The sequence below is a fragment of the Stegodyphus dumicola genome, chromosome 10, assembly GCF_044657685.1.
Source record: "Stegodyphus dumicola isolate Sdum_Otavi_A_Nest chromosome 10, ASM4465768v1".
In the NCBI taxonomy this organism is placed as follows: domain Eukaryota; kingdom Metazoa; phylum Arthropoda; class Arachnida; order Araneae; family Eresidae; genus Stegodyphus; species Stegodyphus dumicola.
The window spans coordinates 105,141,057-105,153,388 of NC_140777.1; positions in this window are offsets into that span (position 1 = coordinate 105,141,057).

Sequence of the window (12,332 nt, forward strand, 5' to 3'; positions counted from 1 at the left end):
GATTGTCCGTAATAAACAAAAAGCACTATTAATTTCCATAATAAACTTTAGCCATTTAGGGCGAATTAAACAAATTTAATGAATGAATACTGTTGACTCTTGAAAGACCAGAGTGTCAGGGAAAACAGCAACTAGTGCAGTTGCAAATCTGCCCATTAATCTGCCTGATAGTAACATAAATGTTTGATTAGCGGTTTTTTTTTTTTTTTTCCTGAATTACTTACGTAACCTGTAACTTTATAATAAAGAAAGATGAAAAATAAAGTTAATATGGAAAATCATAACCAAGCGAATATACCAGTTATCATTTATTGCATTCGTTAATATCGTAAAATTACAAAGTCATATGTTTACAAAACGAGAGAACACTTTAGATATTATATGGGTAACTAATGCTAGAAATAAAAAATAAAAAATAATGTTAATAAAGTATTTTTTATTTAGTTGTACAAAAAATTTGTTGACAACAAATCAATAATAGTATATGTTCAGTCACAAATTTAACTATATATTTAATCGCATTACTTAATGACCCTATTGTGGCTAAGGAAAAGGATGTATTATCACTAGCGTGTCAATTTTGAAACTGAAAATCCGTGTGCAACTTTATTGCCGCAAACTGTTGGCAGTTCCCGCAATTCTACGGATCAAGAGGTTTTTCTTTTCTCAATGTTTCCTGTTGTAAGCATGTAGAGCAACTTTAAGAAAGTTTTATCAGATTTAGGAGACGTTTTTTCACTGTTCCAAAGTCGAAACAATAATCCTGTGTTAAAATCTTATTCTTCCAGTTTCGTGGCGTTACGATCGTCCTGGTGCGCAATCGCGCACACTGCATATTGCACGCCATTTTATATGGTAATACACACACACACACACACACATATATATATATATATATATATGAGTCGATTTATATTCTGAAAAAAAAAAAACAAAAAACTTTAGCCTTTTGGACGTAATACCTACGTGCATTACAGACTTTTAAAAGAGACTAAAATAACTTTCTACAGCCAATTTAAAATTTTTAAGTTAGAAAATCAAGAGACAAAAGAGGAAACAAGAAAAATAAGAACTTCCGCCATGAAATTAGTTCAGAAAAGCTATCTCTTCGTTTTAACCAACTTTTTTATTAAGGTGGTTTAACTTTCTTATTAAAACAAAATGTATCAAAAATTCTTCACATAATTAAATTTAAATTCCTACACTAGCTTAAACTCATCAAAGAAAAATATAGGAGAAATAATATTATTAAAGATCTTATTTTAGACATTGTTCTTTCCAAAATTGCTGAGAAAACTATAGAAAGAAAGTAAAGATTGCTGGATTATTAATTTCCTATATCCCAACTTAAATAAAATTAATTTCTATAAATTTTACAAAAATAAAAATAACTTCTTTTCCAGCTCATAATTTCCGCGACACAGCCCCGTGTTAAGTACAATAAAACTATAGGTAGCTTAATTACCACCCACTAAGAAATTAACAGTGAAAATAGACCTTGTTACTCATCATAAGTTCATAATGACAGACAAAGAGTTCAAAAGTTCTCTTAAACACCTTATGGAAAAAAGAATCAAATTTAGGCCAGTCAATAATTTCAATGAATTTACTGCCCTGAGAATTATAGATGATAACCTAGAAAAATTTATATTTAAAAGTAGCTACAAATACAGCTGTTCTACTAAAACTTTCTCAGATGAAAAAATAAAATTCTTTTGTACACCCAAAAAGAACTGAGCAGACTCCAGAACTGTAATGCAAAATACCATCGGAACAAATTAAAGCAAAATTTTGCTGATTTATGGCATAAATTTATTCTTACAAAATTGACAAAGAAAGCAGAAACTATAGCTTCATTTGCAATAAATTTACAGCGAACTTACAAAGAACTGTAACAACCAACCTCATATAAAAATACTCGTTGCACGAAAAATATCCATTATTAGTAAAACGACTGCACTTCACAAGAAGCTTAAAATGATACACAAAACTAGAAATAACCCATTTCCCAACACATATGCGTTGCGTAAATTCCCCAAAAATCCCATTACACTTTCCTTCAAAGCTAATGGGACCAGCAACCACAGGAAAGCCATAAACAATTATTTCGCTAAACAGCTTAAAGAAAGCAGTCAACTAATTCACACGAAAATAAGCAACGATAATAATTTTTGCTTCATTATCGAAATTTTAAACCTGTTATTGAAGCAGTGAAAAAGAATTTTATTAATAACATCAATTACTACTATTTTGAGAAGTTTTACATGGCTCTTCGCTTAAAAGAAATTTACAGTATCTTAACGAATTTACCAAAATGTTTGCCGTAAATTAATCAAATTATATAGGCAGGGAAAAAATAAATGATTTTCTTTAATGCATCTTTTCTCGCAACTTTATTAAATTCAAAAATAACATGTGCTAGCAAATTAAAGGCATTCCCATAGGTCCCAGTTATTCAACTAATATCTGTAACCTCTAATTTTTAACCTAAGCGTCTGAATTTATGAATGAACTGAATGATTACACCAAAGATAAAGTTACACTTACTTTCAGATGCATAGGTGATATTATTGCCATTAATAAGGAAGGACTATTAGAAAATAAGTATCTACTCATCTTGCATTAATAAAACTAATAAAAGACAAACTCCTCTGACAAAAAGCAGATATTTTGAATTCAGTACCAACAAATTTATACGCCGACACTCCACTATTTTTAAAAACGTTTTGACTAACATCATAATTAACAAAATATGAATGGTTAAAAATATTTGCACAGAAATTTCAGCTCTAAAAAATGAATTACATATTCTTACGATAACGCGTCTTGACAACTAAGTGGATATCATTTCATTAAAAGGATTTTCAAAAACTTATCATTAATTACGCAAATTAAAACTATTAGTTGTGTATTAAACTTAAACCGAAAGGAGGTTATTTGCGGATGACAAAGAAAACTGTAAAACTGTAAATAGTTTTCACTGAAAAAATTACTGTTACTAATTGCCCATTTTCTCTTCAAATAGCATTGTCGCAAAATGCGTCAAAGTTGTTTGCTGTTCTAATTTTATTTTTTCTTTCTACGGTACTTACTACTTCAAAAAAGTTTTTTTTAATAATTAGCCTGGAAAGGCGATTAGTCTCGTCTAATTTGCGTTTAATCACTAAAAGCATTGAATCACTTTTCAGATTGTCGCCACCAAATATTATCGCCCTATACTATATTTAAAGAGGTTAGGTATGAAGAATCACCATGAACATACGTTTATTTCTCGCATTTTGAAAAAATCGAAATCCATCAAATTTTGAATAACGCAATCCTCCATGAATGATGATGAATGACGTAATCCTCCATGATGAAGCTCTGAATACTAAATCTTTCTTCCTTTCAATAAATAAATATCGTGACTGCAGATGATCCTATTTATTCAAGCATTATTAACAAATTGAAATAACATAAGCGTTGAGAAGAGTACTACAATTTCGCTGTCCGATAATTTCAAACAGATGTTTCAGCAATTTACAAATAATATATACATTTATCAAAAACAACAAGCTGGATGAATTTCTGCACGACAACAACAGAACTTTATGGGTCAGCCTTCAAACTAACCCGCAACAAAACCTTCATACCATCGCATCTTTCCTTATCAGCTTTTCTGGGAACTAATACATCAACAAATGCAGTAATAAAAATCGTACCAGCCCTCTGTCTCCAAGACCAGACTAGGATGAATGCAGATCAGAACTCGGAAACTGCAAATATCTCTGACTCTTCAGCTGAGCTTGGAAGATCCGAAGAAGGTGACAAATCAGCTTCTTCGATCTCCCAAGCTCAGCAGAAATAGAACACATAATTAAAAATTTAGATAACAAAAAAGGGCCGGGTCCCGACTGCATGAATAACATAGTAATAAAAGAAATACATTCTGCTGACAGAAATGTATAAAACTCATTTGTAAATGCTTGCTGGAGATCAGCAACATTCCCAAATCTATTAAAATCGAAATTTATTCGAAAAATCTAATCAAAGAATAAAGATAAAATGTTATCTCGGAGACAAAGAAATCTGTTGACACCGGTGCCCAGAAAAGAAGCACACCAGAGTCTTACGAAACTTTCTCAGAGTATGTGCAATGCTAGCCGCAATAAAACCAGATTAATAGTCTGAAAAGATGTTGCGGTATCCTTCTTTTCGCTCACTGCTTCATCATTTTGGAATACCATCAGTCAAGAACTGCTTACGTTATGTATCTATGCGACATAATTTTAATCGAACCAGATATGTCGTGCTCTACGCATTCGCAACGTCATTGTCTTCGATTCGATTCATTTAAAATCTTGATCAAGTCATATTTCACACGCTAGGTATACGACGTCCTACAACATACTAATTAGCTGTCAAAAACTAGCTAGTAATGACACATTTTACAGGTTTATATTTTTTGGAAGATTTTATATTAGCAATGAAATACATTTTAATAAACAATTCATGAATTATAAATGATAAAGAATTCAATATAATAAATATGTTGTTGTTTTTGTTACATATGGCTTTATTGGAATAATCAATCCATACATATAAAGCAGGTCAAGTATCACACGAGAACAATGATATAACATAAAAAGAAAACATTTAAAGTAATAATCGGAACAAATGAACATGGGAATAAAAGTAAAAAGTCAAAAATTTAAAAAAACAAGGAAAGGAACATAAGAGATGTAGTCTTTACAGGAAGTTCATGGAAGTTCTTTCATTCCAGTATAGTGTGCTTATCTCACCACGTTTCTGAGATTCTTTATCTAGTTCTGGGCATATAAGAAGATGCTCTGCATGCATATTGCCCGAATTACAAATTTGGCATAGACTAGATTGGATGGATGCCAATTTTATTGAGATGATGTGCTATGCAATCGTGGCCTCTTTGCAGTCTGGAGTTTACCACAACCTCTTTACGGAGTTTCTAATAAAATGTTTTCTAGGTGTCTTGAATGTTAGCCCAGGATTTGCCTGCTGATTTTACTGCCTAGTCAAATGTAAGAGTATCCATTAATTTCTCAAAAATATACTTTTTAAGTGACTCTGAAGGAAGTGGTTTACTGTCTTGTGACTCAAGTGTTCCTCTCTTGGCTAGTGAATCTGCCTTTTCGTTACCGTCAATACCTGCATGTGAAGGGATCCATTGAAAAACGTTTGTTTTGTAGTATTTATAAAGAAAGTTCAAGGTTTGTCTTATTTCTGAAATAATCTGGGAATCTATAGCATGATTTATAACTAGAGAGGCAATGTACTCACGTCCGTGATATCCTTAATTCACACGTCCTTCCTAGGTGGTGCTAAATGAGTAACAGCTATGGCTAAGGCGGTTTAGAGTAAAGCAAACGGAGTAAAGAGCTTTTGTTTTTCTAACCTGCAGTGGAATGCTGGAGGATTATCTTGCGCTACGTTTTTAGAAATTAAGAGGGTAGTCGTTTGGGAGAACGTCGATGTTCCGGTGATTCAAGAAGCAAATATTACAGAAGATAAAATAAAGTATTATAATATGGAAAGTCTCACTATTCATGGACTTTTCAAAAGCAGATAGATTGCAAGTGATATTTTAGCGGCAGTGCGAAATAAACTGACATCATCGTTTGAAGTGTTGGAAAACAATGAACAATCATGATTCTGCAGAAATTGCGGAAGTAAATGTTTGAAATGATAATACTCTTTTTAAAATTTTGGAATATACAGTCCAACAAACAACGAAAACTCAAATTTAGACATTTTAATACCTCGTCGAAATACTATAATTTTAGGTGATTTTAATTCTGCTTCTCCTAACTGGGGATACACCTACCAAAGCCAAGTAGGGCAAGTAGGATTTTGTAGATAGTAATGCAATGTTAGCTATATGCAATACATAAATATGTGTGTAAGATAAAAAAGTGTGAATAAAAATTCAGAATTAAATTTGCTATAGCCCGTTAACCCTCTATTTAAGTTGGATATTTCCCCTCTCCATTCTCTTTATACTGCTGATGGTACAAATAATTCGGAACTGAATGTAAAAAGTACAAACGAATCAAATCTAAGCTTCCATCTGGAAATACGATTCAGTTTGCTTCTGCTTCTGCTGCTAACAAGACCTGCTAATATTTGCTCACTTCAAAAATTAGAAAAATTCGGAAACAGCATAGCTGATTGTGGCCCAGCTGTTTATATTAGCTTATAGGAATGTTTGATCAATAAAATAAAAATTAATATTTAAATTTGCCATAACTGCAGGCTACTTCTTTATGAATCTATAACGTATCAGCCACGACTTCAAATATTTCTATAGAACGCTTCAGCATTTGCACCGTCAACGATGATGTTTTCCATTTTATTACATATATAATATATATATACAAACAATCTGTCTGAAAAAATGAAGGCAGCCTGATGCAATGTATCAAACAGCTATGTCACGCAAGCTAACATTGTGCAATAAGACCTACAAAGACCTAATAAATAATCACTGAAAACTGGCAGCTCTGTATCGAGTTCCGTTTTGATGAAATGAGTTCGCTGTCTATAAAAAGTTTTTGTGGGCGTAATAGTTGCCTGTAAAGAACGCTAGCCAGCTTGCTATTGCTACACCTTCTTATACTAAAAAAACTGTAGACTTCATAAAAGAAAGATAAAATAATTGCAATTTTGCCATTTGAAAACTTCATAGTATAGCAATCCAACACTTCGAAGCTGAACATGAAAACTTTAAAAAGATGAAAAGATACTTAAAAAATTTTTTAAATATAAAAATTACAAGATTAAAAAGAAACTGTAATCTGATCTTAATATGCATAATTCAGTTTAAAACCTAAAACAGTTTTGGTTAAACAACTACAGCTGACTTGGACAGTTTAAGAATTTAGAAATTAAAGACTTAATACAAAAATAATACAAAAATAAGGGCGTGAATACAAAAATATAATATCTGATATTTAAAATTTTAAAAAACAAGCTGTTCGAAATATAAAGCCAAGCGATTTAAAAAATGGAAGGTTCTTTCAAAAAGTCCCTGAACTCGCAGTCAACGATACAAATTTTTTAAAAATTGTATAGCACCATATGTTTAGAATTGCCGATGCATTTTTTAGTGTTAGCATATATGATTCTATCTTTTTTCAGTGTTTGCTCAGTTCATCATATCAATATTCACTATTCTTAGAAAAAAAAAATTGTTTGTCTTTTTCTTAAATTTTTAGGCGTTAGTTTTTTTTATCAAATATCACGTTTTTCGCTCTTACGCCATATAAAATTCAATTCAATAGCAAAACCACAAAAAATTTAAAAAATAGCATATCTTTAGAATTGCAGATAGACAGTTTCGCGAGCTGGGGATAAAATTGTCGTATTATTCAGGACAGTGTTGCCACTGCTTTCTTTCAAATCACTGAGTTTGTTAATCTAAAGTTCATTAAAATTTTACAAAATACAAAATAAATAATAAACCAAATTCAGAACTCAAAATTCGTGCTTCCAGGAGCACATGTTCGAGTGGAGGACTGCATTATTCAAACTTTGATGGCTCTAGGTACCGTCGTTTTTTTTTCATAGTGCGAGGACTGTATTACATACATATATGCAGATTCGTCGTTATTTAATTCCTTCAAAAGTAATACAGCGCGATAATACTTGGTGTATATATTTTAAAAATGACACGTCATTTATAGTCAACCGGCGCAAAATCACATCTCCAGACTAATACTCCTTTTGAGATAAAAAAAAAAAATTCTGAAAGTCTTCAGATTTCATATTGCGCCCAAAGGGGATTTTTTTTAACGTTTTGCGTGATATCTTTATTTATTAAATATCTTCATTATACTTAAACCATAAAATTCAATCAACAGAAATTTCACAAAACATTTCTTTAGAATTTCCGATATATAGTCTCGCGCGCTGGAGATAAAAATGTTTTTTTTTCGTACAGTTTTGCCATTGTTCGCTTTGAAATCGTTGAGTTTCTTAATCAAAAACTCGTAAATGCTTTACAAAATACGAAATAGATAATAAAACAAATTCCAAATTTGGGCTTCCATATGCTCATATTCGGGTGGAGACGTACGTCATTCAAAATTTGATGGCTCTAGATACCGTTGTTTTATCACAATGAGAGAAACATACATACATTTATGCAAATTCTTCATTAGTTAATTTCTTTAAATAAAATACGGAGCTCTAATATTTGGTGGCAACCATTTAAAAAGTGATTCGCCTTTTATAGTGAATCAACGCAAAATGTCAAAACGAAATTAATAGCCCTTCTGGTGTAACGCCCTTTAAGCTGCTAAAAAAAAAAAAAAAAAAAAAAAAAAAAGCTGCCGTGGTATTATTTTGTTCTAATTTAATGACACGTGGAAACTCACGCCTTATTTAAAAATGAAAAGAACTGAATTTTTTTGGATGTTGTGGTACATTTATTTAATTAAATCGCTTGCGTAAAAGGCGTACTACGAACACTTTTTCAAGTACCAGTGTACTGCTGTGCCATGACACGAAATTCGCTGGATTAGATTAGATTGTTAATAAAGAAAAGAAGGTAATAGTTAGCTAGCTTCCTGCCTGCCTGGTTTAAAATCGAGATTGATCAGAATTTTTTAATTTTTTATAGAAACATAAGGATGTTATTACCTAAAGTAAACAGCATACGCTCTGAGTAAGTAGTACAGCAATGGTTGATTTTTATTATTATTATTATTATTATTATTATTATTATTATTATTATTATTGTAAAAAATTTCTGAGAGCATTTCATGACATGTGCTCGATAAAAACATGATTTTTTTTTTTTTTTTTTTTTTTTTTTTTTTAACCAATGGCGGACTCTCAGCCGATTTCGGCTTGGCCATTACTAAGGCCAGAAGTGGCGGTCATTTTATTACCGAGACACCTAATAGGTGGGCCACTGCTTCCCTAACCACTATATCGTCTGGGCGGCAAAACATGAATACTGAAATAATAAATATTGCTCATCTGCACAATTTTAAAGTGAATTACTTCTAATTATAGCCTGCTATATAATAGCTCAAGAAATTCTGGAAATTAGATATTCAAAAAACATTAAAGGTTTAATTAAATTCAGATATAGAAACTAAATAACTGAAACAAAGGACATAGATATTTTACCCAAGCCAAGAGTTATTTAATATGGCTTGGGTACAATATCTATGTAAAAATTATTTGCGAATCTCTCTTATCCGTAAACACTGAAAGGTTTCTGGCTACAGATTAACAATAGTTCATAATAATGATAATGAAAAGGATACCGACCCGACAGTGAATTCAGGTGTTTAATTTAGACACAAACTGAGCGTAATCCAAACGAATATGTGTATTATGGGATGTGTGAAAATTTCATACTGTTTAAATAATACTTTTATGTTCTTTATATTCTGAAATAATCTGTGCCAGCTATAATATGCTTATTTAAATGCGTTTCGCATCAAAAGCGTAACGCTAATCTCTAACTGAGTGGGTTAAAATCATTTATGATCTTTGTTTCAATCTCACAAACAGATATTTAAGTTACAAAATAGCTTGAAGTCAAACTTTGAGATAAGTAAACCAACTGCATGATGTAATTTGCCTTTAAGTGTTTGCTAATATCTTACTAAACGCAATGAATTACTTTTATCTTAAAATCCGCACATTATTCGGAAATTTTAAGGAACATTGCTTATTAACATTCATCTAACTTTATACTTTTTAAATTTGGAAATGAAAATTTGAAGTGATATTTTTGTAAATACTATTTTTCTTTATGTTTAATTTTGCTTCCTCCTCATGCATATATTGATATGATTTTAGAGCCAGTTTACTGTGTTATAATATATTGAAACTTTCGTCATTTATTATTTTTAAACATGAGATTGCGTTTTTATTTAATAGAATTAGCGATTTCTACAAATTAAAACATTCTTTAGCTACCAGTAACCGAACATTTAAAATCTGTGATTACTGCAGTTCGACTTAGATTCAAATTCTAGCAGACGGTTTGTTTTCATTGGATTTTCTTGGTTTCCTCAAGCCTAAAAAACCAAAAACCTAACCAAAAAAAAGTCATTTTTTATATAAAGTCCTCTATAAGGACATGCTTCCTCTTAAGCAGACAGTTTTCATGCACTTTGTCTTAATCGAAAAGCTAAGTTAACCTAACATATGCTCCACTTTAGTTACGAGGAAAAGAATTAATAACTTAATTTATAAATGCATTTTATGTAAATTAGTAGCAGATTGGTTTAATCTTACGAGAATGAAATCATTTCGTTATTTTACTCTTTTTTATTATTATATGCTTGGAAGCAATTACTTTTGTAATGCTTTTGTAAGTTACGTTTATTTAGATGTGCGTTGCTCTTGTTAATTAAAGTGTTTTCCGTAAAATTCTCATCATTTAAAATAATACAAGCCCTTTTCAAATTACCTATTTACAGGTTTGTTCACAGGGTCATCTCGACAACGAAACAACTGAAAAACTTTTAAACTGAAAAAAAAAAAAAAAAAAATGTATTCCAGATTTTCAAATTTTGGTTTAAAAACCAAAGAAATTTAAAAGACGTCAAAATGTTTTCCATTTGGGGAAACTGCAAAATGAAATCTCAGTCGTATTTCTCGATATTCTGTTGGTTAAGTGAAACCCAAACTATCACAGTTGATTTCACCATTTCTATGGTTTGTTTCTATCTGTATTTGTCTTTAAATCCTGTAAGACGTCGATTGGCGATAAACAGGGTAAGGGAGTAAGTAGGTTCTTCACCAAAGCAAAAATATTTCTTTAGAAAGTAAAATTTTCTTCCATTTTACAGTATTTCAGAAAGTGTTTAATTTAAAATTTCGTTGTCGTTTTCCAAGTATAAAGTGCAAATTGAATAGAAATCGAGAAATTCTCCCACAAGATGGTCCTTCTTGTGAATTTCACGAGTCCGCTGAAACGTATATCTGGGAAGTAAGATTATATGATTATGGTGTCAGATATTTAACATTATATTATATAACATTATATTTATGGTGTCAAATAAACCATAAAAACACCATTTCTGACACCATAAAAACATTTTTATGATTTAATAAATTTGATGCCAACTTCATTTACAAAATCCGAGATTATTTACATAACGCGGGACATCTTCCAGAGCATAGCTTCAAGCGGGATATTGTATAATGCATTGCCAGACTGTCATGCTCATTCTATGATATCTGATCATTTTACTTTTAAAAGTAAATAAAACAAAACGTGTAACGAAACGAAAATAAAACGAAACGAGTAACGAAACGAAAATATAAATTTTGAGCATGTAAATCTACACTTTTGCACTTCTTGGAATATTTTGAGGATATAATATGTCTTCATTTTGCTGTTCACCTGGATAAAAATCTTATTCATTATTGATATGCATCTGTATGCAACCTATAACTTTTTTCTTCAAAGCCACAGCTAAAAAGTTTCAATAATTTTGAAATTAGTTGAAATATAAAGAAGCAGGATCGGGATAAGGAGGAGGCGACTGAGACATTTTACCGAGGTGAACAACTATAAAACACTCCTTACGACTGATTTTGATGTGTTTTATAAATAAAAGACATCAAAAAGCACCGCTTTAAACAAAATATATAAAACAACAAAATTTCTTCAATACTGTATATAAGAATTTAAAATTCTTGACATGGCCTTTCATCATCAATGCTAATATGACTGACTATCTAGTTTCTATTAATTATTATTACAAGCTCTCTCTGGGGGCTTTCCAGAGCAATCAATCTGGAGCTTTCCAGCTTAGTTTTCTCACAGCAGTGTCAGTGTAACAAGCAAGAAAATCATTAAGTATGAATTAACTGATTCTTATCATTACCTTTTTTTAAAATTTTTTTAAACTGTTACAATCCGATTTTTCAATACACATTTCTGTCGTATAGTTTTCATTAGTTTCAAGAAAGGCGTTAAGGAAAATTGTGTGCTATAAAGAAAACCTAGTTGAATTAAAAAAAGTCAATAAATAAATAAACGAGTTATTGGTGTAATTTATTTCTGGACTTAATCTTCAATGAAAAAATGCTCAAAAAAATCTTTAAAAAAAAGAATACTTCTCTTACAATGAATAATAATATTCCTAACATCAACCCACTCAAAACTATTCTTGAATGAAATCCTTGAAATGTTCCTTCACGCCAACGATTTATTTTCACAATATAGTGGTTACTGTTTCCTGACATGAAAATTTAAAGATGGAACTAATTTACTGATGTTATTTCACGTTTATAATAATTTACCATGTAGACGGAACTTGCTAGGAAACTGTATATAACCAATA